The sequence below is a fragment of the Sorex fumeus genome, unplaced genomic scaffold, assembly GCF_029834395.1.
Source record: "Sorex fumeus unplaced genomic scaffold, SorFum_2.1 ptg000072l, whole genome shotgun sequence".
Classification (NCBI taxonomy): domain Eukaryota; kingdom Metazoa; phylum Chordata; class Mammalia; order Eulipotyphla; family Soricidae; genus Sorex; species Sorex fumeus.
Genome location: NW_026606129.1, coordinates 67,849,662 through 67,868,023, shown reverse-complemented (window position 1 = coordinate 67,868,023; position 18,362 = coordinate 67,849,662). Strand labels below are relative to the sequence as shown.

Below are 18,362 nucleotides of genomic sequence, written 5' to 3'. Positions count from 1 at the left end.
GCAAGCTACCCGTGACATATTCAATATGCCAAAAACAGTAGCAACAAGTCTCACAATTTGTTGTGAGATGTTACTGGTACCCACTCGAAAAAATCGTTGAACAACGGGAGGACAGTGCTATAGTGCTACAGTGTGTGGTTGTGTAACAGCTTATTAAGTCATTCACCTACTAAAAAGCATCTTGGTTGCTTCCAAGTTTTAGCAAGTCTACTGCTATGTAAGTGTCTGTGTGCAGGATTTTGTGTGGATATAAATTTTTAACTTTGTTGTAAAGACTAAGAAGTGCCATTGCTGGATTGTATGGAGGGACTCATGTTTCGTTTTGTAAGCAACTGCCAAGATGTTTTTCAAGATGGTTTCACCATTTTTAATTCTTTTGGAAGAATGTTCATCTCCCTCCCTTCCCTCTGCTGATGTTTGTTTTTTGTTTGAGGGGCTAGGGGCATACTTGGCTGTATTGGGTGGTGGGGGACCATATAGTTTGGGAGATCTAATCTGGACCTCCCACTTGCAAAATGTGCCCTCCAGTCATCTGAGCCAGTGCCCTGACTCTTGATATTTGTTGTTGCAGTGATGACCAGATGATGCAAACATGCTGCGTGGGGTGCTGCCACATTGAGTTGTGCTGCTGGCTGAGTGTCTCACATGATCCGTAGTATGCTCTGCCGCAGTGTTGCGCGGCTGTGCTCCTTTAGTTGTGCTGCTTGTGCTGTACTCACCCAGGGTCCCTGTCTTTAGTTAGGGTGCTCACATAGAGGCACTCCTGGTAGGAGTTCCCAGACTTTGTTTTTAATTTTAATTTTTACCCGAGTTCGATTCCTCCGCCCCTCTTGGAGAGCCCGGCAAGCTACCGAGAGTATTCGATATGCCAGACACAGTAACAACAAAGTCTCCAATGGAGACGTTACTGGGCCCGCTCGAGCAAATTATAGTTTAGTTAATAGGGTTATAGGAGTGCACAATGCACAAACTTACTGCACACCAAAGTGCCCATGACCCTCCACTCCATAGAAATCTTTTTAGTGGTGCAGCCAGAAATCACTTGCAGGAGGGGATCCCGGCAATAGAGTTGCCTGGTGCAAACAGTGTAGTTGCTGGGATTGTGCTCAGTACATGTGGGGATACTGAGGATTGAACTCATGGCTTTGAGCTTGCTTTAGTCACTGAACCATCCTATTGGTGCCTGAATGAGATTTCTTGTAGCTCTACATCCTTGCCATCATTTACTGTCATTGGTGTTTTGGCTTTTGGATATTCTCATCAAAGTGTAGTAGTGATGCTGTTTTTCTGTATAGTTTTTAAATTAAATTAAAACTTATTTTGAATTTAAAATAAGCAGTGATGGAGTCGACTGCATATGGTGCTGAGGATTGAACTCAGGACTTTACCCATGAGAAACATATGATTTACCGCTCGAGCTATGTTTGTAGCAACTTTTTTATTGTTCAATCTCTGGAGTGGTGCTAATGTTGCAGGAGAGAGGAAGAAGCCAGATCTTGAACCACAGGTAACATACCTCGTCCGTAGTTAAAGGTCTAATGCATTTCTTTTTTAGATATTTTATTATTAATATACAAAAAAGACATACTCATGGGGGCCAGGATGATGGTACAGTAGGCAGGGCACTTGGCTTGCCATATGGCTGACCTAGGATCCGTCTCTAGAATCCCGTAAGACCCCAGAGCCCACCAGGAGTGATCCCTGAGCACAGAGCCAGAGGTAAGCCCTGAGCACCACCAGATGTATCCCCCAAACAAACAAACAACAAACAGAAAAGAACAACAAAAGGAAATACTCATGAATAAATTGAAGAAATGAATTATTTTAAACACCTTTGACATTAGAAAAATTAAGATTCGAGAGAACAACTGGCAAACCAGATGAATTTAAAGAAATTAAAATGTGCATTTTTAGTTTTTTTTAACTTTTTAAATTTTATTTATTTATTTAGTTATTTGAATGAGAGACCAGTTGTAGTTACTGGTTTTGGCATATCGAATACACAGCGGATAGCTTGCCAGGCTCTTCCGTGCGGGCGGAATACTCTTGGTAGCTTGCCAGTCTTTCCGAGAGGGATAGAGGCTTTTGGGGCGACCTCTAATCACCCTTGTAGGTGTTGCCATATTTGAACCCTATCAAATATGGTACGACAATTCCGGAAGATGGGTATTTAGTGTCTTATGATGTGTCCGGAAAGCGTCCTGGAGTGTGGCGATGGCTGGGTAGTGGAAGTAGTGTGGACCACCGTCTCCTTCGTGCAAAATTCTACTTCACAGAGCAGGGAGAAAGGGCTGCAAAGTTCAAAAAGAGAACTCCCAGAATGACCACCAACTGGGAACTCTTTGGTACTATTGCGGCAACATGGGAAGATGCCATTGTTGACAACATTGACAGGAATACGATCAACTGGTTCAGCACCTCCATGAATGTGCGAGGAACGCCAAGAGAGAGATAGCCACAAAAAATCGCCTATCTTCGAAAACTCTTGAGATAATTCGCCAGCGTGGTTTGGCGCATGCCTCAGGCAACCGCAAGCTAACGTCCGAGCTCGCAAAGCAGTGCAGAGATGCGATCAAGGAAGACCTCAAAGAGAGAAGAGCAGAAGTACTGGTAGATGCGGCAGAAGCCAGGAAAAGTATTTGTAACGCCCGCCTGTCCTTCGCCAACTACAAGACCAAGATGACTGCCCTCCGACGTCCTGATGGATCCATCACACCCTCCAGAACGGCAATGGAGAAGATTATCCATGACTTCTACTCAAATCTCTTCGATAGCCATGTCCACTTGCCGACATACCAAATTCCACAGGATGGATATGTCGTTCCCAAGTTCTCCCTTACGAAATCCGACACGCCATTTCGTCGGTAAAGAAACAAACAGCACCCGGCCCAGACAAGGTCAGACCTGAACACCTGAAGAACCTGCCGTCAGTACTCATCAATACACTGGCTCGGCTCTTCACTCGCTACCTGTCTGAATGCAAGGTTCCATCCCAATGGAAAACCAGCAGGATCGTACTACTGTTCAAGAAGGGAGACATCCATGACATTGGCAACTATCGCCCGATCTGCCTATTGTCTGTCATCTACAAGTTGTTCACTCGAGTCATCCTAAATAGGATTGGCAGAACACTAGATGAAGGACAACCATGCGAGCAAGCCGGGTTCCGCAAAGGATTCAGCACCATCGACCATATCCACACGATAACCAAGCTCATTGAAGTTTCTCGGGAGTTCAAGATGCTGCTCTGTTTAACGTTCATTGATTTAAAGAAGGCCTTTGATTCTGTTGAGACGGAAGCGGTCATTGAAGCCCTAGCCAATCAGGACATTCAAGCCCAGTACATCACGATCCTCCATGAGCTGTATTGCGGATTCACTACCAGGATCTCACCATTCTACAAAGAAGTGATCGTTGATGTCAAGAGAGGGGTGTGGCAGGGTGATACCATTTCACCGAAACTCTTCAGTGCCACCCTCGAGAACATCATGCGACGACTGGAATGGGAAGGAATGGGAGTGATAGCACAGCGGGTAGGGCCTTCGCCTTACAAGCGGTCAACATGGCCGACCCGAGTTCGATTCCTCCGCCCCTCTCGGAGAGCCCGGCAAGCTACCGAGAGTATCTCGCCCGGAAGGCAGAGCATGGCAAGCTACCCGTGACGTATTCGATATGTCAGACACAGTAACAACAAAGTCTCCAGTGGAGACGTTACTTGGCTCGCTCGAGCAAATCGACGATCAACGGGAGGGCCTTTACCTTACCTTACCTACGTTTTAACACATGATACCCATAAAGAGAGGGTCCTCCTCATCTCTGCCATCTCACTAGCTTTCCTGGAGACAGTAACAAACATGTCTGTGAAAATGCAATAAAGATATACACATTCATTTCTGTATATCTTCAATCCGTGGTTGTGTAATCTATGTGTATGATGTATAGATACACATATGCGAAGTATGCAAATAGTACAACTTTGCATATAAATCTTATGTGCAGTGGTAACTTTACCCCTCGTTTGGCACCTACCTTTTCTCCACTGACAATACACTGCTTGGTTTCCTAAGCTCTGAGCCTCTTGCTTCAAGGTTACTTAATTATTTTTAGAGTTAAGGAAACACAAATGAACTGGGACGTCCATAGGGAGGAAGGCCAGGAAGCAGAAAATACCATTAGTTACCTGATCGTCATCATTTTACCAAGCTCGGAGAAGGCAGTTTTCAGGAAAGCATATGGAATATGGCTCTTGCTGGAGCTACGTGCCATTTGAAGGATGCACGTGGAGGGACCCACGGGGATGATTCACTACCTGTGCAGCTGTAAACTTCTCTTTTAATTAGGTAGGAAGCACCTGTGTGTTATTACTTCATCATTTTTCCTTTTCCCAGTCCAGTTTCTATAGGGATTAAAAAAAAATCCCCAACGTTGGAAGTTAAATTTTCTCTTGGAAAGAGCTTTTAGTGTCTAACGAAGGGCAGCTGGGTAGATCACTGGCTGGAGGGCAGATGAGAACTGTCACATTTAAGGTTATAAATTGTGGAGGGCAGATGATGGAGAATAATTTGAGATGTTTGGCGGGGAGCTACGTATTAGCTTCCTGTGTGTGTGTGTGTGTGTGTGTGTGTGTGTGTGTGTGTTTGGATTTGCACTTTTGAATTTGGTGTTTAAAAATATTTACCGGAATTAATCCTAAATGTCTACAAGCCTTGTTCAAATTAAATAGAGCCAGTAAGATAGTTTTTTGGGGGGGGGGGTGAGGGGGATTGTTATTATTGTTGTTGTTGTTCCTCTTCAGAGCTTTGAGCATTTCCATGATTCATTAGTATCTTTTTATGACTTCTGGAACTTTGCTAAATGGTCACACAACTTAACTGGTCACACAGTTAGTAGCTTTTTCCAAGGGAGTGATCAGTGCCATTTACCTACCAATTTGCCTGTGACATTTACTCTGTCCTCATGTGAATTGTGACAAACCTCATGTGTCACAGTAATCAAAATAGATTTCATAATAAAAAATTTTTAAGTGCTAGGCCCGTTGGCCTGGTGATAGCCGTAAGGGCTGGAGCACATAGTTCTCTTGTGGGTGTCGAGGTTTGATCCACTGTCCCCCAGCATTGTGGCAGCTCAACACTGCCAGTGAAGGCCCCGCCCTCCCCCTCTCCCCTTCAGAACTATTAACTCCTGTTTGAGAGATTACTATATTCTGAGTTTTACAAATACATTCCTGGTAATGTTTGCTACTACCTTTTTATTACCACCTTTTTCTTAGGTGGAGAAACTGAGGCTCGGGGAAGTGGTGCAGCTTATTCACCACAGTCCTTTGGAGGTTACCGAAGGCTTTGGCTAGTTGTTTGGTGTTGAAAGTCTATTGCATTTGTACATTTTCCTTGCAAAAACTTGTGCACCTTGAACAATTTCTTTGATGCATGTAGATTACTACTGTACTCACAACTTGATGATCTGAAGATTTTATGTGCCCGTCAGGCATTTGTAGAACAGGAGATTTGAATCCTCTTAAGAACTGGGCACTGTCTCGGAGGTTTCAAGCTTCTAGCCTGTGGGCTGAGTTAGATGCTGAGTTAGTGGAGAGAGGGACTTGAGGGGAGTCAGCACAGGGTACTTAATGGAATCCAACATGAATTTTGAGTCTGCCTTGTACTCTCAAGTTTCTCGTGCATCCCTGTACCCTGCAGTTCTTAGGTCTGCTCATTAAGGTTATCTGTGTGGCCTTGGGTGGCATCTAAATTTGTGATTACAGAAACCACTACCCCAGGAGCCAGGCCCCTCAGGATGTATTCGTTTGTGGTCATTTCCATTACTCATTATGAAACAATGAGTTGACTTTATTACCAATTCACTTCCAACATTTTCCACAGAAGGCCCTTGGCTGGGAGAATTCCCCACCGTGCTTAGGTTAACTGTAAACAGCAGTGTGGTATACCTCCCGAAGATTAATTTGGGCTTGCTTAGAATAATATGCCCTGAGGTGATGGTTTTGTTTTCTTGAAGCAACTTCTACTGGAGAAAAAAGTGAAAATGAGTTAGTTGTCCATAAGCTTTAGGAGAAAAGATGGGTCTGTGATTCTACATGTCTTTTCCCATCCTTCCTTCCTTCTGAATTTTTTTTTCTGACACTTTTTTCTTCTTTCCAATTCTCCAGCTTTAGACAAATACATTCTGGCCCCCTGTGTGTATGTTCTTTATTTTTTAGGTTTTTGTGCCATGCCTGCTCTGTATTTGGGAATCATATATGGTTCTGGGGATCAACCCAGGATTGGCAGCATGCAAAGCAAGTGCCCTATTGGGACCCTCCTGTGTGTAATTCTAAAATGATTTAACTTTATTATTCTTTTTTTTTCTTTTTGGGTCACACCTAGCGATGCACAGGGGTTACTCCTGGCTCTGCACTCAGGAATTACTCTTGGCGGTGCTCAGGGGGACCATATAGGATGCTGGGAATTGAACCCGGGTCGGCCGCGTGCAAGGCAGATTCCCTACCTGCGTACTATCACTGCAGCCCCTATCTAAATGATTACAGGATGTAGCGATTGCTATGCATGAGTGAAGGTCTGGTTTTATCCCCAAAATAAATCGATAAATGATCACAATATTCAAAATATTTACGATATCTTCAACAGGAGACAGACAACATGAGATATAGGGTGACTGGTCAAATTCCCTCAATTATCTGTTTGTTTGGTCTTCTTGAAAATTTCTTCCTTGTTACTCCTCTTCGAATGGCTTTGGCCACATTTTCAGAGCATTTCCTGTGGGATACACTTGTCTGTAGGATGCATTGTGCTAGTAAGGATGGGAAATGCTTTCAAATCAACCTTGAGGTAAGATTTGAAATACATAGCCTGTTAAAGTTTCTGAGCTGTGCTGTAGTGAAAAAAACATTGAGCTTTGTATAAAGCAGCATTTCCCAAACTCAGTTAACCTCAGAACCCCTTCTTGAATTTGTCTTTTCTGTACACCACCTCTCATATTTCCTCAAATTATACTTGTCAGCTTTCTACTGAACAGTCTTTGAGATTGCGTTCCTGGAAGTTTTGCCAATAAAGCATGGGATTGTGTCTTTGATTACTTTTTGGGGAGCGTTGGGGATGGGGAGTTGGGACCAGCCTAATCCCAATTCTATTTCATTTCATTTCATCATCCTGTTATTCGTCGATTGCCTCGAGCAGGCCCCAGTAACGTCTCTTTCATCCTAGCCCTGAGATTATATTCAAGGCTCTTTAGGAGAATGAGACCCATCATTGTTACTGGTATTTGGCATATTTGGTATGCCACGGGGAGTTTGCCAGACTCTGCCCTGTGGGCAGGCTACATTCGATAGCCTGCAAGTTTGTCCAAAGTAGGAATGAGACAATAAGATGTCATAAAAAAAAGTCCTGATAAGATGTCGCGCTGCCGCGAATGCGGCCACGCGGTTCCGGGAGCTGGATTGTATAGTCTCTGAGTCTTGGCCGCTGATGGGATTACACGGCGCCAGGGGGCCAGGTGGTGGGTGTGACCCCCGCCTACTGGAATTTGGAGGATCTGGGTGGAAGATGCTCGACTCCAATCCGAGTAGGCTTGGAGGTCTCGGCCCCGGAACCCGCGTGGCTTTGTCCCTCTGCCAGTACCTTCATGTGTGCGGAGAGTGGTCTCAGCATGGTGGTGGCTGGTCCTGGAGGTCTTCGGCTGCGGGAGCCCTGGTCAGGGCGGGGAGGAAAGCTCAACCCACTCCCTGCCAAGGGGCCCTGGCGAGGAACACCCAGGCGCGGGGGCAGAATTTAAATGGATTAATTTTTGCAAAGTGCATGGTTGTCAAATAGGAAATAACTATTAATGAAAATTTGACATTACTGTCTTGGTAGTATTCAAAGTGATCACTGAACAAAAGCTTACATTATTCTTTGACTGCCCGATGGATTGCCTTATATGTTTTGGGTCTCTTTTTATTTTGGTCTTTCTATTTTGATGACTTGCAACTGATGCTGCAGTTTAGAGTATGCTGGACAAACTTGTCAAATTCAGACTTGATGAACCTGCTCTACCTCCACTGGGTTCATTTGTTGATGATGTCCCGGTACTGTCTTCCCTACAGAAATCAATTTTTTTTTGAGTCTCTGCTAAGTTAACTACAAAAAGCATCTACCCCCATTTTTTTCCCAAAGGAAACTGGTCTCAAGAACACGTCACCGTCTCAGGACTTTGCTTGAATTAATTCATGGAATTAGATTTCCCGTTACAGGTCTTCATTCTCAGAACAAACCTATTTTGTGTGGGATTTGAAAAAATAGCCTGATGTAATCTAATTTTTTTAAGTTGTCAGGATTTTTAACTTCTTGGCACTTGTTTATTATACAAAATTGGGAGCCCAAGTAAAACCGTATGTGAACTGTTTTTAAACATGGCCCGATCTTAAGTGCCCACATTGAATTATCCACTTGGAGCCAATTTTTAAGTCTAGACTGAACTCTTCCTAGGTTTTTGGCCCGCTTTTATTTTCCATACTCCCCATGGCCTCGGCACCTCAACATTGTCAAACAGAACAGAAATCACTGCCAAGGTTTAACGACATTATAAATGATTCGGGGAGAAGAACGCTCTCTTTTGTTCTTTCAAAAGAATAGCTTTTAATTTTATTGTCATTGGGGGTTATTTTGGGGCCATGCTCAAGGTGATCAGGAATGGTTCCCAGCTCAGTGCCTGGAGGTTGCTCCTAGCAGAGCACAGAGGACAATGCAGTGCTGGTGATCGAATCTGAATCACTAGCTTCTTTAGTGTTACTTGATTCAAACACAGGCTTAAGGTTATGAGCTAGCATTATGTTTATCTTTCTTGGAATGCCCAAATCTCTGATTTTTGTTTGTTTGTTTTGTTTTGGGGTCACACTCAGCGGTGTTCAGGGCTTCCTCCTGACTCTGTGCTCAGGGATCACTACAGCAGGGCTCAGGGAACCATATGGGGGGGCTGGGGATCGAACTCCAGTAAGTCCTGTTCAAAGCAAGTGCCCTCTGCACTATATTATCACTCCAGCGCCCCCAAATCTCTGCCTGAGAGCTGATAGCAGCCCTTTGGAAAAGCAACAGGCATCAGAATATAATTTTGACACCATTACTTTATTGATATTATAAATTCCAGGAAAAAAATCTATATATGAATATAGTTTGGGAGTAGTCTCATGAGGAGGGCGAGCACTGTAAGACAAACCATCCCCCAAAGAATTCACATAATCTCCTTGGAAATAACAGTAGTTGAACTCAGTTCTCAACTGTGCACCAAGCTGGCATTGTAAAAGGCCGTTCCTAGAAAGTGGGTTATTTGATCATAGCTGGAAGTCATCCTCTGTGTTTTAAAACCGTGAACTTACACTTTTATTAAAAATTTGATCTACATCAGCATGAACATGCTGAGAGGAAGCAGAGTTCTGAGTTCCAGCCCCTTGTTGCAGACAAAAATGCTGGTGAATGGTCTTGTTATGACTAATGATCTAGTGAATCCTCTAATGATCGGGCACACTGGAAAGTCGCCCCGAGGAGGCCGCCGGAAACATTGATCCAAAATTTCTGGAGGGGGAAGTTGGCCAGGCAGCCCTAATCCTACTTTATGTCGAATTGCTTAATTACTAGTCTTTTCCTCAGCTGATTTTTCATAACCTCTATTTTATAGAGGGAGAAATACAGGAGGTAATTTGTAGACACAATTGAAATGTTTTTCATTTTAGAAACATGAAGAATCGATGTGGATAATGTTGGCAGAGGGAAGAATATTAAGCAGCAGGGGAAAAAAAAGTGAGTGGGTGCTTTTTCTGTTGTTTGGTAGAGATTTTCTATGTATCTAAACTTTAAGTGTTCTTTCTCAGGTGCTCTATGGAAAAAGCTACCAAAATATTCAGTATTTTCTTTCTTCTGTAACTTTGAATTTATTTACTAGAACTTTGCCATCAGGGTATGTTCATGTTATGTGTAGCATGTGGCTTATTCATTGTGTTAACTTCGATTCTCTCTCTCTCTCTCTCTCTCTCTCTCTCTCTCTCTCTCTCTCACACACACACACACACACACACACACACCCTTTTTTTCTTTTTGGGACACACCTGGCTCTGTGCTTAGGGGTCACTCCCAGTGGTGCTTGGGGACAGTGTGGGACAGGGACTCGAACCCAGGCATCACATATGCAATGTCTGCACTCCAGCCCAATTCTTTCTCCCCCCCACCTCTCTCTCTCTTTCTCATACATGCATAGACACATGCTCATGTGCTCACGTGGCATTTGCACATTCTGAATAAAAGTCTAAAATAGTGCAAAACAGTACAAAGTAAAAACCATGACTACCATTAAAGCGTACTAGGGTGGGACTGACACATGACAGGCTATTCCTAGCAGGCTTCTTAGAAGAGGTGATGATCAGGTTGAGACAGGAAAATGGGGCCAAGCTAGATGTATGGATAAGGGTGACATTGTACATTCCCTGTGGAGGTGATCTCAAGTGTCAAGCTCCTGTGGCAAGAAGACTGAATAAACTTCAGTCTTGAAGTTTGTTTCTTTAAGTCTTGAAATAAACAGATTCAGCGAACATTACGGTCGGGGGGTAGGGAAAGTGCTGGTGACTCTGGATGAGGAGTCGGGGCTGGGTGAGGTGAAACACCAACCCAATTGAAGACTTCGCCATGGAATGTCAAGCCTTTTGCTTCTTTTGCTTGGCCATTGTCAGCGAGCGACAAGTCTTCATGTTTCTTCTCTCTGTTTAAATATGCTTCTGTTTCCCTATGCACACTCCACTGGCTGAGTGGCCGTCATAGGTAAGAGGGCCCTGGGAATCCCGGTCCTTTCCAGGGGATGGTGTGGAGGTCTCACTTCCAGGGTAGTGGCCCTGACTTTGAATACTGGTTCCGCTGCTGCAAACTATAGGCTTTGGGATAAACGATGGTATCTCATGAGGTCTCAGTCGATTTTTTTGTTTTGGTGGTTTGGAAGCCATACTAAGGGCAGTATTCAGGATTTATTTTTGGCTCAGTGCTCAGGGATCACTCCAGGCAGTGCTCAGGGGGGCATATGGGGAGCTGGGGATCAAACCAGGGTCAGCTGAATGCCAAACAAGTGTCTTAACCCCTGTATTATCTCTTAGCCCTTCAGGCCTCTGTCTATTCAGAGATAGTCATGATATCTTACCCACTAGGGGTATCTGAAGTATCAGTAAGAATAGCATATATTAAAGTGCTTATTTGACTTGCCCAATATGTTGTGGGTTTTTTTTTTCAATCAATGGGAGCCATGCAGTAATTTTTTTAAAATTAAAAATATTTTACATAATACTTACCTGGCAGGGGAGATACCCACGATCATAAAGGTAGTTTTCCCAGGCTGAGGCTTATCCATTGCACACTGGATGTGGCGGCATCTGCGATTTCCCCAAATGTGGGAAACTTGACTGAATAATTTGTGGTAGTGAGAACCATGTTCACGCTAAACACAAAAACAAACGAAAAACAAATTACAGTGAGATAACATCTCATACTTTCAGAAATGAATTATATAAAAAGACAAGAAACAACAAGTGTTGGCAAAGGCGTGGAGCAGAAGGAATGCTTCTGCACTGCTGGTGAGAATGTAAGTTGTTGCCACTTTATGGAAAATGAGATGGAGATGCCTGGGCAGTTAGAGAACCTAAGTTCAGTGTTTGGCCTACACGGTCCCTTGAGCATCACTGGGTTCAGCCATGGAGGCCCCCAAGCCCTACTGGAGTAGCCTGGGTCATCCCCAGTGGCTGCAGAACCTGAGAGGCATCGCATCCTTGGTTCCTTCTTGCCTTGAACTATTGCCCTGGTTGACTGCCTGAATCTCCTGAGCACCATTTGGGAGGAAGAATAAAAAGATGGTGGGTGGAGACCTGGGGGGGGAAAGGGCACAGGAGTCTTCTAGAGTGGTAATTCAGTGGTTATGGGACTTGCCTTGCATGTTGCCAACCCTGGTTTGATTCTCAGCACTGCTTTTAATCCCCCCCAAGCACTACCAGATGTGGCCCTTTATCACAGAACCAAGAGTGAGCCCCTAGCACCCAATGTGTTGCCCAAAAAACTAAAAAATAAAAATAAATAAAAGTAGAATTGCCATCTGATCCGGCAATTTGACTCCTGAGCATTTATCTGAAGACTCTGAAAGCACTAGGTTTATTTTACATGGGTTCCTTTTCATTTGTTTATTTTTCTGCCACTCCTGACAGTGCTCAGGTCTTACTCCTGCCACTGTGCTCAGGGATTGAACCTGGATTGGCTGTGGTCAAGGCAAGTACCCGACACACTGTACAATCTCTGCAGTCTATTTTGCCTATCTTTTAGTTGAGTTTTTTGCTGAGGGCCACACACGTTAGTTTCAGTGCTCACACACATCACCAGACTGTAGGCAAGAGATTGTGCACACTTGTGGCACTGGGGATCTTAAACAGGCAGAGCCCCTGGGACCACAGCCATCCATGCAGGCCATACTAGAGAGTGAATTCAAGGCCTCATGCTTGCAGGGTAGGTGCTTACACCCTCTGAGCTATCCCCCGGGGTTGAGAAATAACCTTCCTAGCAGAGAAATGCATCTCTAAGGCAGGACAAGCATCCCGGCTAGAGTCAGCTTTCCCAGCCCTCCATCCTGTTCTTAGGATAAACAGGCAAACATGCTCTCATTACCCTATTCACCTGGGAATGTAGGTTTTTCGCAGGTATGGAATTAATTTTTTCATTTTCTCCTATGCATTAGTTGGATCTAATTTTTGTTTATTTTTTTGTTTGTTTTGCTCTTTTGTGTCACACCCAACGATGCTCAGGGATCACTCCTGGCTCTGCACTCAGGAATTACTCCTGGCAGTGCTTGTGGGACCATATGGGATTCCGGGGATTGAACCCGGGTCGGCCACATGCAAGGCAAACCCCCTACCCACTCTACTATTGCTCCGGCCCCAGGTTGGATATAATTTTTATTGCTCAACTCGCTGAAGAAGAGCACAGTCAATCAAGGAAAACCTGTATCTCCAGCCCCACCGTGTTCACTTTTGTCAAGCCCCAGGTGCTTCCGCCCTGGAGGGCTGGGAGGGCTGGGGAAGGTACCAGCACCACTATCGCGGAAGGTCTAAGACCTGGAGATCTAGAAAGAGCTCAAGATGCAAGTAACTGAGCAAAGGACTGTGGGTGGCAGGAAAGCAGGCTGCAGGCAGGCAGGGTGGAGCCATAGAGAATGCTTAAGAAGGGAGATTGTGGGAACTGCATTGGGAGTGACAGCTGTGTCTGGGCCCCCAGGGCCTGGAAGGACATGGGAAGGAGTGTGGATTGGTGTCTGAGGATTTGGGCAGTCCTTGATGAGTCTTCTGCAGGAGTTTGTCATGTCAGAGGGGACAGCCTTCTGGAGAGGTGGACGCTAGTGTTCCTGGGGACAGGGAGTGAGTGCAGGGTGCTAGGGCCCCTCTTGGATGGCTTGGCATGCTGTTACCTCCCTGTCCCAGGCTCCACATGGAGAGTTGGCAAGTAGGTGTGACCGAGTTGGCTTTTTCAGACTAAGTGTTCTGTACACCTTTCTGATTTACTAGATATTACTGGGCTTCAAGGGAACTTAAAATCATTTTCTTTGCTTGATTTTAGGTGAACTGAAAACTAACTTTAATAAGTGATTTATACAATTACTTAGAGGGTGGTGGAGCGATAGCACAGCCGGTAGGACATTTGCTTTTCACATGGCCGACCTGGGTTCAATTCCCAGCATCCCATATGGTCCCCCAAGCACTGCCAGGAGTGATTCCTGAGTGCAGAGCCAGGAGTAAGCCCTGAGCATCGCCGGGTGTCACCCAAAAAGAAAAAAAAATCGCTTAGAAACTTTAGATGTGTGCATGTTTCTATGTGTGCATGCGTGTGTGTGTGTGTGCATGTGTTCATATGTGTGTGTGTTTGTGTATTTTCTTTGATAATCCTTTTGTCCTCACCCTGTCCTCTGATGTAGGCACAGCTCTTGTCTCTTTTTGTGCATGGAGGCACTGCTCCCTGAGCGAATGACTTGCCCAGTGTCACACCCTACTGGCAAATGGCATTGTTACTTGTCAGGACAGAAACCCAGTTCACAGATGTTTTTATCCACTACTTCTGCTCCCAGTGGCTCCTTGGTGGCCTTGCTCCACTCAGTTAGTGATGCCCAGGACCTGATTTTTTTGCCTTCGAGCTTTAACTTGGGATTCTGACCATATTCTAAGGGAAACTGTAATTTCTCCCTTCGCTTCCAGAGATTAACAACAAGGTGCAAGGTCTTTGTGAGTCTGGTCTTCCGCTTCCGTTTGGGAGGAGGCTCCCCTATCCTACTGGGCTGTGTCTTGCCTCGCCCTGGCCAGACTCACCTGCAGCTCCCTTGGCCCCGCCCCCTTCTCAGAGCTGCCTCAGCGGAGTCAGGGGGAGGGAGCCGCAGACTGGCACAGGTAAGAGAGGAACTGGCGATTTCTTCCCTCTAAAATTCAGACCTTCTCTTTGCGACTCCAGCAGGGCTACTGAGTGACTCCCCCCACGCGGGGTGGGGGTGTGTGATTTGACCTTTTTAAGAGGCTAGGACAGTCCTCTTATGCCCACATGTGTGGGGCTGCTTGTTTTGTGCTGTTTTCACTTTTGTCATTTTTACTGGACTTCCTTGTGGCTGAGTGACCTCTAGAGCCTCTGTCTCCTGGAGGTTGGAGACCAGTGTTCTTGGGAGAGTAGGCTGAGGCTGAGAGATGTTGAGGGGGTGGGGGTTCTCCTTCAACACCTCCTGTTCATCTCCCTCTGTATCACGCTAATCTACCAATCTCTATGATTGCTCAGTAAGTAGAAGCCAACCTGGGTATTTGTTATTCCCTGCTGCTTCGGTGTTGGCAACTGTCATTAATTCATATGTGAGAACTCACCACGTGGTTTATTGCTGTGTGCTTTAGTCTCTGGTGTCATGGCAAAAATTAAGAAGTACATTAAGTCCTTTTTTGGCACAGCGCCTTACTTGTTCTTTTGAGAGAACGGGAGTGATACTTTGTAGTAATAATGAATTTTGTTGGCTTGTTTGGACCACACCTGTGGTGCTCAAGGTTTACTCCTGTCTCTGTGCTTAGGGGACACTCCTGGCTGTACTACGTACTCAGGGGCTGCCCAATGGGTTGCTCGGGATCAAACCTGAGAAGACTGTGTACAAGGCAAGCACCCTATCCACTGTACTATCTCTTCAGCCCGATAATAAATTTTTAAGCCTGGGCATCTGCTGAGGCAGAATGACTATGTACTGGTGAATGTTATCATTATTAGAGCTCTGTGGGATTGCAGGCATTTAATGGGACTTTTCGGCATTTGTGGGTATATAAGTGCCAGTTCACGGAGGTCACTTAGGAAATGTGAACACTAGGGTTTGTCTATCTGAAACTGGCTATTTTCTCAGCAACTGGGATTGGGCCAGAGTCCTTGTATAGCTTGAACAGAAGTTGTTTGTATTTGCAGATAAATGATGTTCATCATTCTGAAACTTAGCAGAAATATTTTTCAGTAGGCAGGAAGCTTTGCCATTGCATTTCTTTATTTTCCACAGTGGTACCCAGCGGCAAGTGAGAAAATGTTTTTAATTGAAATCTCAGAACTTCATCTCAGCCAACTTTCAGTCGCTTCCCTGTGCAGCCTTTTGCCAGAGTTTGAAACAAGACCGTGCAGGAAAGGAAAAGAATGTGGCATTCACAGATACGAAAGCATTGTAAAAACCAGGCTGACTCTTCTAGCCAATTTAGTTAAGTCTGCTGCTCCTCATCTTGATTGCACAGAAGAGGAAGAGAACTGTAATTCAGAGGCTTACCCGCCCAGCACCTTGCTCTTGCTGGATCATCATTTTTTCAGGAGCTACCCTGGGTTATTTGCGATTTCCTTGCTGTGGCCTCAGCTTTGTCTTTCTTGTTCGTTCTTTATTTTGGTTATAGAAGAAAACTCTTCTGTGGAAGACTCCTGTAGCACTGTCATTCCATTGCTCATCGATTTGCTCTAGCGGGCACCAGTGAGACTTGTGAGACTTGTTGTTACTGGTTTTGGCATATTGTATATGCCATGGGGAGCTTGCCAGGCTCTGCCGTGAGGGTGGGATACTCTTGGTAGCTTGTCCGCCTCTCCGAGAGGGACAGAGGAATTGAACCTGAATCGACCACAGGCAAGGCAAATGCCCTACCTGCTGTCCTGCTGTGCTTGCTCCTATTTGAAAGTAATAATAATAATAATAATTACTTAAAAATTCAGGAGAGTTTATGTTACAAATGTATGGTTGTATAGTTATACATGTATCAGAAGTAGAACTGGGGAGGGAATGTAGTTAAGTCTAGATATATCCTAGGACTCAGGACTTTGAACCTAGCCAACAGGTTTTTGGTTTTGGTTTTGTTTCCTGTTGGGATTCTTACCTATTCTAGTCTTTCAAAATGATTGATTTATACCAGAACCTGGCTGCTTACAGTCCCCAACAGACATTAATTTCTCATGGGCTCTGTCAGAGACTTAGATCTCTTATTCCTCGTTATAAATTCCAGGAAGAGGTTTTTCTGATTGGTCTCCAGGAATGCAGCAGAAAGGTCTGGTCAATGAAATGAAGTTCCGTGCAAATATGGTAATCAGACGTATGTTTGTTATAAACAAGTGTGACTCAACAATTGGGGAGGGGGGAAGCAGGATATTTGCTAGCCTTCTCAATAGTGTTCACTACTATTGTCCTTTATGATTTTTTTTGTTGACTCTCTTATTAACTGCTTTCTCATACCAACTTTTAACTTCATTAAAACAGCCAAGTTGCGGGGGGTAGGGTCGGGGTGAGGGGAAGGGTGGTACCAAGGAGATAGTATAGGGGTGAAGCATTTGCCTTGCATATGAATGACCTGAGTTTTATCCTTTGTACCATGGATGGTTTCCTGAGTCCCACCAGGAGTGATGCTTGAGCGCAGATCCAGGAGTAAGCCCTGAGTGCAATAGGATGTGGCCCACCCCTTCACCTGTGCCTGCCTCCCACCCCCCAAAAAAACATCAACAGCCAAATGGTAGTGTGTATCTCTATGCATTGTGTTATATTATCAGTCATGCCTGAGTGCCTGCTGTATGCAAAGCCTGATATGAGATAAGTAATGCGTGACTCATTTAATTTTCATTCATACCTGCATTGCCTCTTAGCAACAGACTTGGCCTTTCTTTTCATACCCTGCCCACCATGTTCATTGTTGTGAGTGAGAAGTTCTTTTCAGGTTATTTAGTGATGCTTCATTTACAACTTCGAAAATGGGTGGGTTTTTGTTGTTGTTGTTTGTTTTTTTTGTTTAGTTTCTGTCTGAGCAATGTTCATGAGCAGCAGTGCTCAGGGTGCTAATCTCTAGCTGGTGCTTGGACATCCCTCTCCGTGGTGTTTGGGAGACCAGGTGATATTGGGAATGAATCATTGACCACTAAGCTCAGTTCTTGTTTGATCCAAGCAGCATAATTTTGGGACATGTGATAAGATGTTAAAACTAATCTGAAATTCTTTTGGAGATTTATTTTCTTTGGTCTAAGCCAAGTGGTTAACTGTAAGATATATGAAAAACATTCGCTTCTCTTTTTTTGAGAGGGATAAAATGTGGATTTATGGTTATTTAATTTAATTTCTATTCTATGGTGCTGGGAATTGAACCCAGGGCCTCACATATGCAAAGCATGCATTGTACACTGGGTAACATCCCATCTCAAGGCCACTTTACAGCTTTTCCTATGTACTTGTCCAAGATTTCTTTGGTATCTGAAAAATTAATGCGTCATGCAAAGTCTGTTTGAATTTGCATCCATTAATCCTGTTTTATCTGTAATTCCTCTTTGCAATTCTAATTCAAAATGTAAGCAAGTTAGTTGAAGTGTATTAGAAATTGTATTAAAACCTCTGTGGGCATTTTGCGCTCTTTTCTCTCTCTCTCTCTCTCTCTCTCTCTCTCTCTCTCTCTCTCTCTCTCTCTCTCTCTGTGTGTGTGTTGAATTAACATTGATGTCAAGGTCCTCACTGTAAATTAATTTTCCAATATAAGGAATCAGGACAGCTCATAATTATTCCTCTGTTTCCAGCTCTCTTGCTTTTATTCCTCTGGTGTCATTGCTTGTATGGGAATTTAACCCCGTCATGTCAAAGGGATGATTCCTTTCAGCATAGGTGACATTTTTACTCTCTGTCCACGCCCCTCTGAAGAGGTCTCTTGATGTGTGGAAGTTGACATTTTTCTCCTGCTGTCTTGGATCTGATTTCAGTTCATGCTAAGCCTGATTTTTTTTTCCAGATGAGAGATCATAAAGATACATAGTCTTTGTAGAAATTATAGCTGAGTAATTATAAATGTTGTACCTTTGACA

At 44.4% G+C, this 18,362-nt stretch overlaps 1 protein-coding gene and 1 pseudogene across 12 annotated transcripts in view; both read left to right on the top strand.

Moving 5' to 3' along the window:
• The window catches only part of MAGI1 (membrane associated guanylate kinase, WW and PDZ domain containing 1), a 782,434-nt gene that overhangs the window by 131,215 nt on the left and 632,857 nt on the right, over nt 1-18,362 (top strand). The window lies entirely within an intron of this gene.
• LOC130037997 (uncharacterized) lies at nt 11,304-11,457 on the top strand (annotated as a pseudogene).